Genomic DNA, 17,604 nt, shown 5'->3' on the forward strand with positions numbered 1-17,604 from the left:
TTGTGCTTCTTGATCACCACCCAATCACCAGCTCAGAGTTTGTAGCACTGGTCTTGGGATGGTGGCATAGCTGTAGCTTCCACCAGGTGAGAAAAAGAGCAAACCACATCAGCTAGAATCTTGCAGTAATACAGCACCATGTCATCTGTTATGTTTACAACAGCATTTACAGAAACAGCTGGCAATCTCATTGCTCTCCCCATAAGAATTTCATGAGGCGAGAGCCCAGTCTTTCTGTCAGGTGCGTTTTGCATGCTCATCGGAACTAAAGGTAATGCATCTGGCCACAGATTAGTAGATGCACACATTTTCACAAGTCGAGCCCTCAGAGTACAATTCATTTGCTCTACTAATCCAGAAGCTTCAGGTCGATAGCTAAAGAGCAAATTATGCTCAATGTTTAAGGCTGAACATAATAGATTTATCAACTCATTACTGAAGTGACTTCCTCTGTCTGATTCTAAAGAGGCCAGGAATCCAAAATGTGAAATAAATTCCCTCAATAAAAGCTTTGCTACTGCGAGGCTGTCATTTCTATGTATAAGGTAAGCTTCAATCCAGTGACTAAAAATGCAAACAATCAACAACACGTATCTCAAACCCCCACAACACAGGCATTTCAATAAAATCCATTTGCATTCTGCTGAATGGACCACCTGCTCTTCCAATGTGATTCAAATTAACAACTGTCCTTTTCCCCACGTTCATTTGTTGGCATGCAACACATCTGTGACAAATTGCTTCAGTAACTTGTCTAAACTTTGGATTGAACAATGATCGCTTGAATCTGCGGATCATTGCATCCCTGCCAATGTGTGCTTGACCATGATAATACCTTGCCATTTGCGTCAGTAGACATTTTGGCAAAATCACTTGCCCTCATTTGAAACCCAAATATCATCAATGTCCATTTGAAAACATTTTAATATTATCCAGTTTTTTTTTTCATTTTCAGGAACATCCTCCTGAAGTCTATTAATTTCTTCCCACGTATCAATCACTGTTAACATGTAACTTTGATTTATTTCCTCAGCATCTGGTTCTCCAATAAAATTCTTCCATTCCTCATTAAATGTTATGCAATTCAAAGTGCAAAATCTTGCTACTTGATCAGCATAGGAATTTACCATAGAAACAAAATCATTTGATTTCTGGTGTGCACTGCATTTGACCACAGCAATCTTCTCAGGTAATTGTAGGGCTTGTAACAAATCGTGAATTCTATCACCATTTCTGATTGGTGAGTCAGAAGAGTCATGAACCCCCTCTTGGACCACAACTGCCCAAAATTATGCACTACACCAAATCCACATTGGCTGTCTAAAAGTTGTGACTTTAAGCTGTGCGAAATACAGCATGCTCTAGTAAGAGCCACCATTTCAGCTACTTGTGCAGAAAATATTCCTTGAATCCATGCAGCTTCGAGGACACCAGAAATTGTGCATTATCTCTTAGACAGGAACCATCAAAAAACATTTGATCATTTTCCTCTAGCATGGTATCCTGAATGTCAGGTCTGGGTTTCGTGCACAATTCAGTAACTTCCAGGCAGTCATGTTCACTTCTTTTAATTTCTCATCTTCAATATTGTCTACTAGAAGCAAGGTTGCTGGGTTAAGCACAGGGCATCTCTTTAAAGTTATGATAGGAGAGCCTAAAATTAACAATTCATACTTTGTTAGCCTGGCATTTGTCAAATATTGGGTCTTGGTTCTGGTAAGTAAAACCTCAACAGAATGTGGGACAAGAACAATTAACGGATGTCCCATCACAATACTATCACATTGAGTAAGGCTCATACCAACCGCCGCCACAGTCTTCAAACAACCAGGCAAAGCTGCTGCGAATGGATCCAAAGTGGCAGAAAAATATGGTACAGGGCGGTTTACACCACCATGTACCTGCGTCAATAAAGAAATTGCACAACCATCACCTTCATGACAAAACAACAAAAATGGCTTTTGTAATCAGGCATTCCAAGAGCTGGTGCTCTGCACAAACTCTCTCTCAGCTTAGCAAAAGCTTTCACAAAGGCTCCATCAAAAGGAACAGGATCAGTAATATCTCTGTGGGTCAATCTCTGTAATGTTTTTGAAATAACAGAAAAATTGAGAATCCATTAGCGACACTAGCTCATAGAAACATCCTGACATCTCTTTGTGTAACTGGAGCATTCCTTTGCAAAATAGCTGTGACTCTCTCTGTGGAGACTTTCCTTGCACCTTTTCCTATTTGGTGGCCCAAGTATTTCACTTCTTTCTGGCAGTACTGTAATTGTGCTGGGGACACTTTGACCCTCATTATGAGTTTGGCGGTCGGAAAAGGCCGCCCGCCAAACTCCCACGGTCAGGTTGCCGTCAGTACAGCCACCTTACCGCGGCCTCCATTACAAGTTCCCAGCTGGGTCAGCGGAAGGAAACCAGCAGAGAACAGCCCACATCAATTATGAGCCAGCTGCAATGTTATGCGGTTCGTAGGGTGTAACAGCAACCGTCACGCTTTTCACTGTCTACAATGCAGACAGTGAAAAGCGCAACGGGCCATCCTTGGGGGCCCCTGCACTGCCCATGCCAATTGCATGGGCAGTACAGGGGCCCCATGCACCCCGTCTCCGACAGATTTTACATGGTGGTGCAACCGCCATGTAAAAGCTGACGGAGAGTGGGTGCGAAATCCCCAGGGCGGTGCTGCATGCCGCGCTGCCCTGGCAGATTAGGATCACCAGTCCTTCAGGTGGAGGGAAACTGGTGGTGCTGGCGGGCCGACTGTGGCCCAACCACCACGGTCATAATGGGGCAGTCTGACCGCCACCGCGCCCCTGGCGGTCACAATGAGGGACTTTATGTCCATTCTCACCCAGATGATTCAGTAAAGCAACAGTATCTTGCTTGCACCCTTCCTTTGTCTTTGAAGCAACCAAAAGATCATCAATGTATTGTACTAATGTTGATTGAAAGGGCATTTTCAGTGATTCCCAAAAAAAATTCAACACCTGATTAAATATTGATGGTGACTCTGAAAAGCCTTGTGGGATCCTACACCAAGATTATACACAATTAAAGAATTTGAAAGAGAAGAGAAATTGACTATCCTCATATAAGGGCACTGAGAAACATGTTTGTGTTAAGTCCACCACTGTGAACCATTCTGCATCACGTGGGATTTGAAACAAAATCACTGCTGGATTTGGCACTACATTTGACCACTATGTCATTAATTTTTCTCAAATCTTGAGCTATTCTGAATTTCCCACTTGGTTTTCACAAACCCATAATAGGAGAATTACATGGTCTGCTCAGCACTTCTTTCAGAACTCTCTGCTTCACAAAATCTGCAATTAGAGGAGTACCTCCTTCAATGACATCTGTTGCCATGTGATACTGCAGAGTTTGTGGAAAAGTTCAATTAGGTTCATCTCCTTTGATCAGACCAATGTCTTTCCCAGTAACATCCCAAACCTTTAATATAACTGTACCTTGAAGGTCGGTTGGTAGGTCTTGTACTGTGAATGCAGAATAAAAACTAATCAGTGGAAATTCTTCAATACCTGAATCACATTCAATTGACATGTTCAAATTATCAACATCACTATTGGTCTGGATGGCAATTCCATAATTTGTACAGGTAATCAAACATTTTGGGCATCATTACGACCGTGGCGATCTTGAGACTCGTAATCCCCCGCTGACCTGGTGGATTAGGACCACCAGCGCCACCAGACCGCCACACTGGCAGAGGTCTGACCGCCACATTACGACCGTGGTGCGACCGCCAGATCATGACTTTTTCATCGGTCTGGTGGTCCTAATCCATCAGGGCAGCTGGGATTACGAGTCCCTTCTAGGCTGATGATTACATGGCAGTAGCCCGACCATCTAAAGGCTGGCGGAGACGGGGAGCATGGTGCCCCAGGGCGGCCTCTGCCCTACCCATGCACTTGGCATGGGCAGTGCTGGGGCCCACCTGACCAGCCCTGTTGCAGTTTTCACTGTCTGCAAATCACGATCGGTGCTGGTGCACCCTACGCACTACAGCATTGCTGCCGGGTCAATTATGAGCCACCTCTGTTTCCACCCTCTGAGCCAGTGGGAAACTCTTAATGGGGCCCGCTGGAAGGGGACTGCACTGGTGGTAACCTGACTGTGGGAGTTTAGCGGACGGCCTTTTCCGTCCGCCAAACTCATAATGAACCCCTATGTTTTGCACAACAGGTCTCTTCCAAGTAAAGAAAATTGACTTGAGTTACAAAATAAAAATTTGTGAAAACCCTCAAATTTGCCAATTTGACAGGAATCGGCTCAGTAATCGGATTTGTCAGGAATTGATTTGCAACTCCTACAATCTCCACCGTTTTTCCACAAAGTGGCAAATTAGGAACTTCTGCAGTTCTAGCTGTAGAGTGTTTAGCTTCACTATCAACTAAAAATTAAACTTGGTGACCCATATTTCATTTACATAAGGGCCCTTTTGACCCACTTCCAATGAAGCTGCTAACACACATTCTTCTTCATCCGAACATTCACTCATCAATTCATCATCAGATTCATCTTCAATGTGTAATGTGAATTGTTGAACCATTTGATTATTTTGACTTAGTCTTTGACTTGTGTTCTGCTGAGGAGGCATCACCTGCTGCTGTGCCATTGGAGCTTGTGGTATATGCATTTGTTGCTGTGGAACAATTTGTATTTAGGGCTGCATTTGCTGTGACTGTGGCACCTGTAATAGTTGCATCTGTTGAGGACTTTTCATTTGATTATTCAAATTCCGGACATTTAAATTGGGACCCCTTATTTTTGGCCCTCTCAAATTTGGAAAAAGATTATTTTCATTTATCTGTGTAACAACACCTTTCTGCACCATCATTGGACCCTCCCGTTTCCAAGGGCAGGCCCCCGCAAGCGAGACAAGGTAACATCTTTTTCATTGCTTGCACATCACCTGGATTAACATTAGTATTCAAATCAACGCCACGGTTTCCATTTCTAATTTCACGATGTCCTCTACCTCTTGCCTGATTCTGAAACACCTGCATGTTTCCCTGTTGTGGAAAAATACCCTGCATTCCTGATTGCGCTGGTTTAACCTGCATCACCATTGCCTTTTCCTTCAATTTCTTCTGCTTCATCCCAATTTCATCTCTAGAGTATTTGGCAAACTGTAATACTTCATCAACTGGTTTTGCTTCCCAGCAAATCAAATGACTCTTAAGCATGTTACTAACTTCAGGTTTCAACCCTTCAGCAAATCTGAACACAACATGAATCGTGTCTTTAAGCTAAACTGTTTCTGTACCACTGTAACATTTAAATGCTTGTAACAACCTTTCATAATATGCATGTATTGACTATTTTGCTTCATGTGCTGTCCTATCGATTCTCTGCCAATCAATCACTTTGTAATAGCTTTTCATTGCATCAGGAGATGGTGCACATGTAACTGGATCTTGTGGAGGCTCTCTTGTTGGGCAGTCAACACTTCCTTTGCATTTAACGCACAAATCAGCTGGAACCACTATTTCTAACAGGGTATTCAAATCCTCCCACTGGCATTTTGCAAGTTTCACAAATCTGTCTGTCTGCTGGTACCATTCCACTGGTTTCTCTCTCAACCGCAGGTAGTCATTTGTAAATGATAAAATATCACTCCTGCTCCAAGGGACATGCAAATAATTCCCTCTTGGACTTTCTCTCATTGGTAGTATTTTTACTGGATTATCAGTCTGTGCATCAGTATTTGAATCTGTAGACTCTTTTTTCTTCTGATCTCTTTTATTTGCCCATCTGCCTTCCCATTTATCTGATGCTACCCATGTTTCAATATTTTGGAATAATTCCTAAATGTGAATTTTCATTCCAGGTGTTCTCATGTTCTCAATGTCTTTAGCGTCAAATTCTAATCTGTAACTACTTTTCAATGGTTTTGATTTATCAATTTCTACTTCATATTTCTCAGTGAGTTCTGATAATTTATGGCGTGCTAATCCTCCTTTGTTTGTAACGTCTTTAGACATGAAGCGTACCTCATCTTCATTATATGAGTCTGTTAGAAATGGGGTCTTTGGTTGGCAGTCAGGTTACCCCCGTCCAAGCAAGGACCCTCACTCTAGTCAGGGTAATTCACACACAATCCAAATTATCCTATGCCCACCCTCTGGAAGCTTGACACTGTGCAGTAAGGCCTAACTTAGAAGGTAATGTGTAAAGTATTTGTGCAATCAATCATGCAATAACACAGTGGAACGCCACAAAAATACACCACACAGTGTGTAGAAAAATATATAATATTTATCTGGGTAAATGCAGGTCAAAACGATTAAGATGCAATAAGTATATGTTGAAAATATCACTGTAGAAATTATATAAAGTGTCTTTAGTCTCTTAAAAGCAATAAATGTATTTTGCAAGCACAAAGTACCTGGTTTGCGTACATAATCTCCACAAGGAACCGTAGAGGAGGAGATGCGTGGAAAAGAGGGAGGTGTGCGTACATTTTTTGGACCGCACATGGCGATGCGCCATTTATTTTTCACGCAGGGAAGGCTTTGCATCGATTTCCGGGGCTCAGGCTTGGATCCTCTTCGGGTTTGCGGGGTTTTCGGACACCCCAGGACGATGCGTTGAAATCCAGCGCATGCAAGACGAAGTCACAGGGACTGCAACGATCCGGTGGGCGTTGCGTGGAAATTTCTACTGCACAAAGTCAGGCTGCGTCATTCGGGTTTGCCGCGTGGTGAATTTTTCACCGCGATGCAGCCTGTGCGTCATTTCTGGTCTTGAGACTTCAGGGAACAGCAGGCAAGCTCTATCCAAGCCCTTGGAGAGCACTTCTCAGCACAGCCAGAGAGCAGCAAAGCAGCAGGGCAACAGCAAGGCAGCAGTCCTTCACAGAAAGCAGTCAGGTGAGTCCTTTGGGCAACCAGGCAGTTCTTCTTGGCAGGTTGCAGGTTCTGGTTCAGGTTCTCTTCTCCAGGAAGCGTCTGAGTTGGTAGGGGCAGAGGCCCTGTTTAAATACCCAAATGTGCCTTTGAAGTGAAGGAGACTTCAAAGAGTGGCTTAGAAGTGCACAAGGTCCCCTTTCAGTTCAATCCGGTCTGCCATAGTCCCAGTAGGGGATGTGGCAGTCCTTTGTGTGAGGGCAGGCTACTGTCCTTTAACATGTAAGTGTCAGGCCATCCACCCTCCCAGGCCAGGAAGACCCATTCAAAATACAGATGTATGCAAGTGAGGCTGAGTATCCTGTGTTTGGGGTGTGTCTGAGTAAATGCACAAGGGAGTTCTCAACTGAACCCATCCAGAGGTGGATTGTAAGGCACAGAAGGATTTAAGTGCAGAGAAATGTTCAATTTCTAAAAGTGGCATTTCTAAAATAGTAATATTAAATCCATCATCACCAGTCAGGAGGATTTTGTATCACCATTCTGGCCATACTAAATATGACCTTCCTGCTCCTTTCAGATCAGCACCTATCACTCAAACAGTATAGGAGGGTAGTCCCAATGTTAGTCTATGAAGGGAGCAGGCCTCACAGCAGTGTAAAAACAAATTTAGGAGTTTTACGCTACCAGGACATGTAAACTACACAGGTACATGTCCTGCTTTTTGCCTACACAGCACCAGCCCTATGGGTTACCTAGGGCATACCTTAGGGGTGACATATGTAGAAAAAGGGGAGTCTTAGGCTTGGCAAGTACTTTCTTTTAACTGCTAAGTCAAATTGGCAGTGAAACGGCACACACAGGCCTTGAAATGGCAAGCCGGAGAAATGGTTAAGTTGCTACTTAAGTAGGTGGCACAATCAGTGCTGCAGGCCCACTAGTAGCATTTGATCTACAGGCTCTGGGCACATATAGCGCACTTTACTAGGGACTTATAAGTAAATTAAACAGTCCAAATGGGTATGATCCAATGTTATCATGTTTAAAGGGAGAGAGCACAGGCACTTTAGCACTGGTTAGCAGTGGTAAAGTGTGCAGAGTCTTAAAACCAGCAAGGACAGTATCTAAAAGGTGGAGGGAGGCAGGCAAAAAGTTAGGGGTGACCACCCTAAGGCTGTCAGGTCTAACAGAGTCAATCCTATTTAATTCAAGTGTTCCCTCAATCATTTCATTAAATTCTAATTTAAGTGCTGCCAGGTTCAGGGATGTTCCCCCCGCATTTGTTTTTACTCCACTACCAACTTTTTCCAACCAATCTGTTAACCGCTGAGCTGTCAAACCATGTAACGAAACATTATTATTTACATTAGGCACCCTCTGTGGAGTAATACATGGTGTTTCAGGTGACATCAGAAATTAATTTGAATTTGAGTTTGAATTTGACTTCTCCAATTGTGAAGTTCTGGAATATGACAAGTCAGTCAATGGCCCGTTTTGTCAAATTAGTTGGAGACATAATTACAGTAAATGCATTGAGTCTCTCCATTCCTGCATTTGTATTAAAAATATTCTGTACATTATTTTCCGTATTTCCCTGGGAATACAATGGTACAACAGGACCAATAGTAACAGGAACCGATAATGCTTCAAGACTTGAAGTAGCATTCTGATTTCTCAAGTAAATTACTCCAGAACTCTGACCTGACTGCATTATTGTTACAGGTGTGTACCTCGGCATTGTCTGTGCTTGTACTGAAGTCTGGACTATTACTGGACTTTGGGCATTCTGTGGTGCCACCGGTACTGTAATACTCGGTGCAGAACTTATAACAGGAACTGTAGGATGGATTACAGGCTGAGCTACAATCTGAATCAAAGGAATCTGAGTTACTGTAATAGTAGGAACATTAGTTGCAATCTGTACTTGACTTTGCGTTACCACAACTGGTGCTTGTGCAGTTTGTGTTGGATGTGCTGATGCACTTGGGCTAGTACTAGTACTTGTCTCTTGTGCTGCATATAGGGGAGGACGACTTGTCAGTAACTGCCTTATAAAGTCATCATTGTCTGAGTCACTATCATAAGTCAATGATTTTCTAGCTTCATCTGACTTCGACTCCATTTCTTCTGAAGAGTCCTCGTTCTTTTTCTTTTCTCTTACACTGCTCTCTTTCTCTTGTGTAATTGCAGGAAACATTTTACTTCCCTGTAAAGTTTCAGTTCTCCAAACTTTTTGCTCGTCGTCCCACCTTGCCTCTAATAATGTCTTCTCAACTTTTGACATTCGTCTCTCAAATTTTAATTTCTCTTGTTGTCTGGCCACTTACTAAAGCTTCAAATTGTGCTGGTCTCAGTGGTGGTTTTAATTTGTACAGCACTCTTCTTACATTTTCTAAAATTTTCATCATAAAAGTTCCATAAACAGGAAACACCAAGCTCCCTTCCTTCTCTGTAATTTTGTACCATTGTTTTAACCAAATACATGCTTTGGTGCCTTTCTCTTAAATTATGATACATGCAGTTGTATTTTCTCGCGTGGCAATTTCTCCTACCCTAACTGGAATGATAGCATCTCCCCTAAACGTACTCTTCAATGCCTTGTAGATTTTTCTTTTTGTTTTATTCAGACTTAAAACTACAATTTAAATTAAAAACAGGAAATAATTCAATCCCAAAATCTTTTTCGCTTATTACTCATGTCCAATAATGCTTCACCATTATCCACCAATCCCTTACTGGCTCCGTTCCACTAACCAACCAATCCCAGCACGAACCCAGTGATGTCACTTTCACTCGCACAGCGACTGACAAAGTCTTGCAGACTTGTCCTCAAAAACTAGTTTGTGTGAATCAGTTTCATACAAAAACTAAACGCAGAATATTGTGAGCACTAAAAAAAAAAAAAAAAAAAAACACACCAACTTGTCTGCTTACTACAGGTAGGGGACACAACCACTTTGGAAACTTCACGAATATTTCAATTGCATCTTTTAGCACTTACAACTACTCATTCGATTTTAGCATTCTCCGATTCGCAAGTATATTTCAACCAGCAAACATTACCCTTGACAAATACTAGATCCTCCTTGAGCTCTTAGGAATCACTAATACATGTCAAACTAACACTCCTTTAAACGCACATACTAGGAATACTATTTGTCAACCATGTCCGATTGACCAAAACAAAGCAGACAAGTTACAAAAACAACAACCAAGTGTCTCTTACACTTGTTCAATACTCCGAAGTCTTAGACCACGAAGGGTCTGCATACCAACAACCAAGTGGCCAATTTTAAGCACCACACTCAACTGAAGTTCAACGACTTCCCTACATACACCCTTTGGAGTAAGCAAACTTCCTAACAAACTATGCTGGAGTAGGCAAACTAGCTAATTCTCGCAAACATCACAATTCACCTGCGATTTTCCTAAAGCACTGCAAGAACAACTCCTATCCCGAACACAAATCACACTAGGAACTCTGAGAACTTCTGCAAACAAACATTGACAAAAACCAAATTTTATTCAAACAAGCACTGGCAAAAACAAATGTCTACATTTTCAACAAGCACTTATAAAGCCAAATCTCCTTAGACTTTCCAAATGACATACAACTATTAAAAATAGGATGTTTCCCTCCTAATGAGATGAAACCTTCCTCTGCTACCAAATTCTGTGGGCGTGAATAGCCTTACTATTCTTTTTATTATTATTTATAAAGTGTCACAAATAGGGTGACCATCTATTACCCTAAGAGATCGACTCGGACCTTTGGACTCAGAAAGGAGTAAGAGAATGCGTCCTAACAGTCAACATTAACCAGTATTAAATGAAGTAACATCAACACTCAATTTTTTGAGTCAATAATTTTTACGCACCATGACCTATAAGGCCATGAGTCACCACACCAGTTTAGTAAAGTTCAAACATTTATTGCCCTTTAGATTAACAATGCTAAAATCACGTAAATCATACCCAAAACTAAGGGGGTGATTCTGACTTCGGCGGGCGGCGGAGGCCGCCCGCCGAAGTTCCCCCACCAAAATACCGCTCCGCGGTCAAAAGACCGCTGAGGGTATTTGGGGATTTGCCTTGGGCTGGCGGGTGGCCGCCAAAAGGCCGCCCGCCAGCCCAGGGCAAATCAACCTTCCCACGAGGACGCCGGCTCAGAATTGAGCCGGCGTAGTGGGAAGGTGCAACGGGTGCAGTGGCACCCGTCGCGTATTTCAGTGTCTGTATAGCAGACACTGAAATACTTTGTGGGGCCCTCTTACGGGGGCCCCTGCAGTGCCCATGCCATGGGTACTGCAGGGGCCCCCAGGGACCCCGCGGCACCCCCTACCGCCATCCTGTTCCTGGCGGGATGGCGGTAGGGGGTGTCAGAATCCCCATGGAGCGCGCTCCGCCGCCATGGAGGATTCTGCAGGGCAACGGGAAACCGGCGGGAGACCGCCGGTTTCCCGCATCTGACCGCGGCCGAACCGCCGCGGTCAGAATGCCCTGCGGGGCACCGCCGGTCTGTCGGCGGTGCTCCCGCCGACCCTGGCCCGCCGGGGTCAGAATGACCCCCTAAGTGATATAAGTACAAGAACAACACAGGCTGACCAAAATGTCTGAAAAATCTCCATCTAGCTAAAGCATTTACCATCAAACATTTGAGAATCACAATACAAAACAATAACAATAATATGTGAAAACTAGAAACAGAAAACATTTTATCACAGATTAATTATTCACAATCCAATGTATTTAACAGTTGAATTAAGAATTTGGCTTTCCAGACTATCACCCTGATTCGATATGCATGTTTGGACTTCATTCAGAAAGAAAAACAAGCCAAAAATTTAATTTGAAAAACATCTTAGGATGGCGCTAACCAAAAAGCGGATGGATTTTCTATAAAAAAGATAAAAACCTGCAAGAAAGACAAATGCACATTTGGTTATACCGCTCCTAAATGGATCAGCAAGCAGCGATGTCTACATCAGTAGAGCATCTTCGGACTTCTTGAATGGACAAGGGCATCAATGGGAAACAGTTCAGTGATATTTGGGCTTATTGTATCTGAACGGATACTGGCAGAAAGCAAAGGACAAAACACAATTTCGTTAGCTGAGTAAGTACGAATCTCAGCTTACAATATCTAAACTTTGCTATACTAAAATCCTGGAAAGTAACTAGCTAAACTTCTATTGGACAAGACTTTGGGTGATTTAGTGCGTAGCCAATAATCTTTGATTCACGTTTCAGAAGTATCTTTCTTCTCTCTCTGCACCCAGGATTGGTTCATCTTCTCTCGCTTCTAGTCACCAGTTTCCGCAGTAGAATATAATTGTTGCAGGTTACAAAAAAACTTACAGTGAGCACCGAAGACTATTGTTCCTCCAGTATACATAATCTCATCTCAGGAAGGACAATTGCAACAAGCAAAGAACATAACTTTTCCACATAGTGCAAGTCACACAGTATGTTGAATAACTAAACATTTTAAACATTTTCAGGACATTTTGACATTTTTGTAAGGTCAGCAAACAAGTGAACAATGAAGACTGAATTTCTAGAACTGCTGAGACACACAGGCCTTTACAAAACGTAAGGCTTTCACTAATTCTAACGTACAAATAAAATAAACATTTAATTGACATTTCAAACCTAATAATCATTAAGTCATCTTCTTTTAGTGCTTATAATTATTAATAACAAAATACTCCTACATTAGACATCATTATTCTCTATTAACACATAGTTTATGGCAGCTATGTCCACCACAATTGTCACATGTTTTATTTTCTTGAATTAAACCTTTAAAACACACATTTTAAACTGTTAACTAATACTTTAGTACTTCAACTTTTACTAATTAAATTTGCTCTCTAACAAAACCACACATCGCCCATACTATATTCTGTTTGATGTACCTGAACTGCTCCCATGAATCAATCTGAGGATACTTATTCAGTTTTTAGCCTTCACTTTTAAATTCCTTGATACTTACAGTACATTTTATAATGTTCAATTGTACATTTAGCCACTTTATTTATATAGACCTAGTTAATATTATTAAATTTTTAGCAGTCGCGGACCCTCTGAGGAGGCTTTGCAGACCCCCAGGGGTCCCTGGACCACAGGTTGGGAACCACTGATCAAAAGTGTATTGTACTTGATACTGGCTGGGAAAAGAACCTAATGGAAGTTCTTCAGTAGGTGGGGTTACATGGCTGTGCTTTTTGGACCATTGGGCAGATGGACTGGAAGATCCTTCTAGAGGGACAAGGGTATGATTTTGCAGGCAACTGAACAGATTATTGCTCCATCAATGCGTGTGAAGATGAGCCCCTTTGCTATATCGCATAATTTGTTATAGTGATGTCAACATACTTAATACTAGCCTAAAAATGTTCATTAAAGAGTGACAAAGACCAATCACTCCCTTCCCCACAAAAAATCTGTTGGAATACTTTTTCACTTCAACAGCAAAGTCTGAGATTCCGCCATTTTTAGGTCTTGCCTACAGCCATATTTTAGTTGTCTGTGAAAGACCTCTTGTGGATTATACCAAAAACTCACAGTGGGCTTCGAGCCAGCCTATTGTTTACCGCTGGTTGGCTTTCTTGTCAGTCTAATTCACTTGCTTCTTATTCAATGCATTTTATTCCTGTTCATTTATTTATCCCTCCTCTGGAGCATAGCTTCTTTGCCATCCTTTTGACTGGATGGTTTATATGCTTTGGCTGGTCACATTCAGGGAACTACTTCTTACCTTTTTTTTAAGGACAAGTGCGAGTGTTTTCTTGTTTTCTCCTGTGTGTTCTGCTCCCCCTCAAATCCCCTCCTCCTCGAAGTACTCCATGTTCCTCCTTATTCCTCATTCCGCTTTATCATCCATAATTTTTTTTTTTAAAGCTTTATTTTTGCATTCTAATAATCAATAATAAGCATGACACATTGATCAAAACAATCAGCCTTCCGAGAGACAAAGCAGTATATAAAAATGAATCAGAAAGACAATTCACAATAACAATAACAGCATGTCGCTACATTGGATGAATAAGGCAGCACTAAGTACAGTGATAAGCAATAAACAATAAACAGGGCCATATATCAATAACTGATAGCTCAAGGGAAGGAGGTATGGGTCGCTGTACAGGCGGTCCTCAAACTCTCCCGGTAACTATGTTGTAGCTCTATCATGAGGTATCCTTCTCAGACTCCAGGGCTGAAAGTGTCCACATGTCTGAGGCTCAAAGTGTTTTTAACATAGTAACGTATATGGGCCCTAACCTGCCTTGACGCGGATGTAGGTAAGAAAGGGACGTCACATGGACTTGAATTTAGTGTCTCTAAGTATTGTAGTGAGTTTCTCCATAGCGTATATGTTCCACACCTTACTCCACCACAGGTTAACCGTAGTTGCGTGAGGCTGTTTCCACATCTGGGCTCTACAGAGGCGTGCCACTAATAAGAGATAGGGAGAGCCATCTCGGCCCTAGGGTCCCCCAACAGAACAAGCAGTGGCTAATGTGGCAAAGTAATGTTGGTGATATTGTATATGTTCTGCAGGATAGTGGCCCAGAAAGAATGTATGGAGGGGCATGCCCACAAAGCATGTAAAAAAGTGTCCCGCTCCCCACAGCCCTTCCAGCAGACGTCTGGGCTCCCAAACATTTTATGCAGACGAACAGGGGTCAGGTACAAACGGGTGATAGGTTTGTATGCATTTTCTTTATGCTTCAGGCATATGGAAGAGCCAGAAGCCCTTTGCCAGATGGACTGCCATGTGGCTTCCGGTATCGCCATCCCCCAGCTCCCTCTCCCACTGTGCTGCGTAGGCATGCTTCCTGGAAGGTGTGAGGCTCAAGATATAGAGGTAGATTAATTTAAATGCCTTTACGTCGAGTATTTGAGCGAAAAAGAGATTCAATGTTAGATTTGTCTCGCTCCATCGCAGTGCAGGCTCTTGGGAGTCCTGCCCAGTATAAAGCTTGGACTAAGCAATATAATGCGGATCTAGAGAGACTAAACTGTTCTCTGAGGGAGTCACCTGACTTCAGGGTGCCTTCATTGTAGAAGCACTGCATCTGCGGAGCCTCATTATCGCTCCAAGCATAGACTAGGATGGGTAGCCCCATGCCAAAAGTCGAGGTTACGAGCTAGTGGCGTAAGAGGAAAAGGGTAAGAGGGGAACGTAACTTTAGACCATATTTCCCACCAGTATGTCAATAAAAGGGAAGTCAGTGGAAGAAGAGGGGGACCCGGAGGGGAAGCCACAACAGGCCATCCAGGGGCATCTGGGAGTACACTTGTTCTGCCCTGAGTCGAGGAAAATTGGATTGGATATAGGTCGCCAATTTAGGACCCATGTGGAATTTAACCAGAAGTTTAAAAAGGAAGGCACTGTCTTGCTAATGCTTTCTCAGCGTGTAAATAAAGAAGGTGCAGGGGCTGGCCAGTGCCTTATTCTACTTCCCTAAGGGCTATAGCCAAACATGTGTTGTCACTGGCTTGGCGGTTTTGTATGAAGCCCGACTGCTGTGGGGCGATCATGCAGGGTAAGACATATTTGAAATGCCGAACCAAGACCGACGCAAAAATGTTGGCATCACAATTGAGGAGGGCGATATGATGTGCATCCATTGGGAGGTTTGTTCGGCTTTAGAAGCAGAGTGATATGAGAATCCATCATTGTGTCAGTGATCGATCCGGTTGTTAAGAAATAGTTGAAACTCATGGTAGGGGTTCGGCTAGGAGGTGAACAAAGGCCTTAAAAAATGTTGCCGACAACCCGTCGGGACCAGGTGCCTTCTGCACAGATAACCCAGTGATGGCCGATTTAACCTCATCCATGTTAATCTCAGACTCGAGCTGTAGTAGATCTTTCGTGCAATCAGGGAGGTCAAAACCATCCAGGTAATCGTCCTGCTACTGCTCAGACAGTGCCTGAGACTGGTACAGGGCCGAATAGTAGTCGTGGAAGACCTTCATTATGTCTAGGCTAGAGGAGAAAGGGCGGTCTTCATCATCCCAAATTTCATGTATGTGGTGACGTGTGGAATTGAAGCGTAATTTGTGTGCTAATAATCGATCCGCCTTTTCCCCTCGCTCCTAGTATGTCTGACCAATGTAAAGAAGTTTCTTAGCTGCCTCTTTCATAAGGAGGTGCTCCAACTCTCCCCTAATGTTTCTGAAGTCCTTCAAAGTGTGAATCGTGCTCAAGCGTTTATGACGGATTTTCGTCTCGGCTACGTTTGTTTCTAATTCCTGCCTTCGCAATTGTGCTGTGCATTCAAACGAAGCTCTGTAAGATATCAATTTGCCCCTGAAAAATAGCCTTTGCCGTGTCTCAGAGGGTTGCAGGAGACACATCACCAGTGTAATTTCCCATAAAATAATGCTCTACAGTGTCTTTGATCCTATTCCAAACGGAGGGATCTCTAAACGCCACCTCATTCATCACCCAACGACGAGGGAAAGGGGGTTGAGGGGTTATCGGGCCGTCTATCTAAGTGCACAGGTGCATGGTCTGAAAGGGCCCTGACTGCAAACAAGAATCGAGAAGCCACAAGGCCAAGGCATGGGAGACCAAAAAATAATCAATGCATGAGAAAGTTTTATGAACAATGGAGTAAAAGGTGTAATCACGTTCTGGAGGATGAAACAGTGTAGTGTAGAAAGAGTCACAGTCGGTGGTGAGACCATAGATTGACAGTAAGGTAACTACAGGAGGACCCAGGGAAACCCTGACACCCACTAAACGCCCCTCTGCATCCCTATGAGTAGCTTCGAGTTGGAAGGAAAGCCCCCCATGAAACAGCAGGGCCACCCCATGCTTTAGAAGTGTAAGATGAGTGAAACTGTGTAGGGTACCAGTATGATAGCAGACTTCTAGTGTCTGCCCTAAGCAAATGTGTCTCCTGTAAGAAGGCGACATTGACTTCCCGGCGACATAGCCAGTTGGTCAGCGCCCTGGGTTTAATGAGGCCCTGTACATTCAGAGTAGCCAATTTAAGTGCCACAAACTAAGAAGATAGAAAGCACGACCCCAGTGAAACAAACACTGAGGTCATCGCATATCTTCCCATAATAAGATTGACCTAGACATGTCAATGTGTCAAACAACATATAACCAAACATATGAAAAACATCAAACAATAACCAAACAAAGGCACCTAATGCCCCGATATTAAGGGTTCAGACTCACTCCCACGTGGGTGGGGGCCTACCTGAGAATAAAAAGCAGTATGACATGGTATAAAGAGAAAATCCCTCAAACTAGAAGAGGAGGCAGAAGTGAGGGGGCGAGTCTCACAGTAAAACTCGCACCCTCCTCACCCCCCAGGATATAAACTCAAAACCATGTAGCAGGAGTCCACACCATATAATAGAGTCTCATGCGTGCTCTGCTGCCACCTATCTTGATCCAGTCCAGTCCCCAGGCGAGCACGACCATCAAGCAGGTGTGTCGTCATCAGAGGAAGGTCGGTGCTCAATCTGGGCGTTCACCCTACGTTGCTTGCAGGCTTTTTTCTTTTTACTCTTCGAGTTCGGATATCGCCACCCCCCCTCAGTCCACCAGTGAAGGCATAGCAGGCCCAGGAGAGTCTTCACTGTCTCGAGGAGGTGACAGGCCAAGTGCCTCACCAGCCTCCACCAGAGTTTGTGCCGCTACTGGTTTATCCTGGTAAGTAAAATGTGGGCACAGGGAAAAACCCCATTGATATACGATCTTG

This window comes from Pleurodeles waltl, chromosome 11 (genome assembly GCF_031143425.1).
Source record: "Pleurodeles waltl isolate 20211129_DDA chromosome 11, aPleWal1.hap1.20221129, whole genome shotgun sequence".
In the NCBI taxonomy this organism is placed as follows: Eukaryota; Metazoa; Chordata; class Amphibia; order Caudata; family Salamandridae; genus Pleurodeles; species Pleurodeles waltl.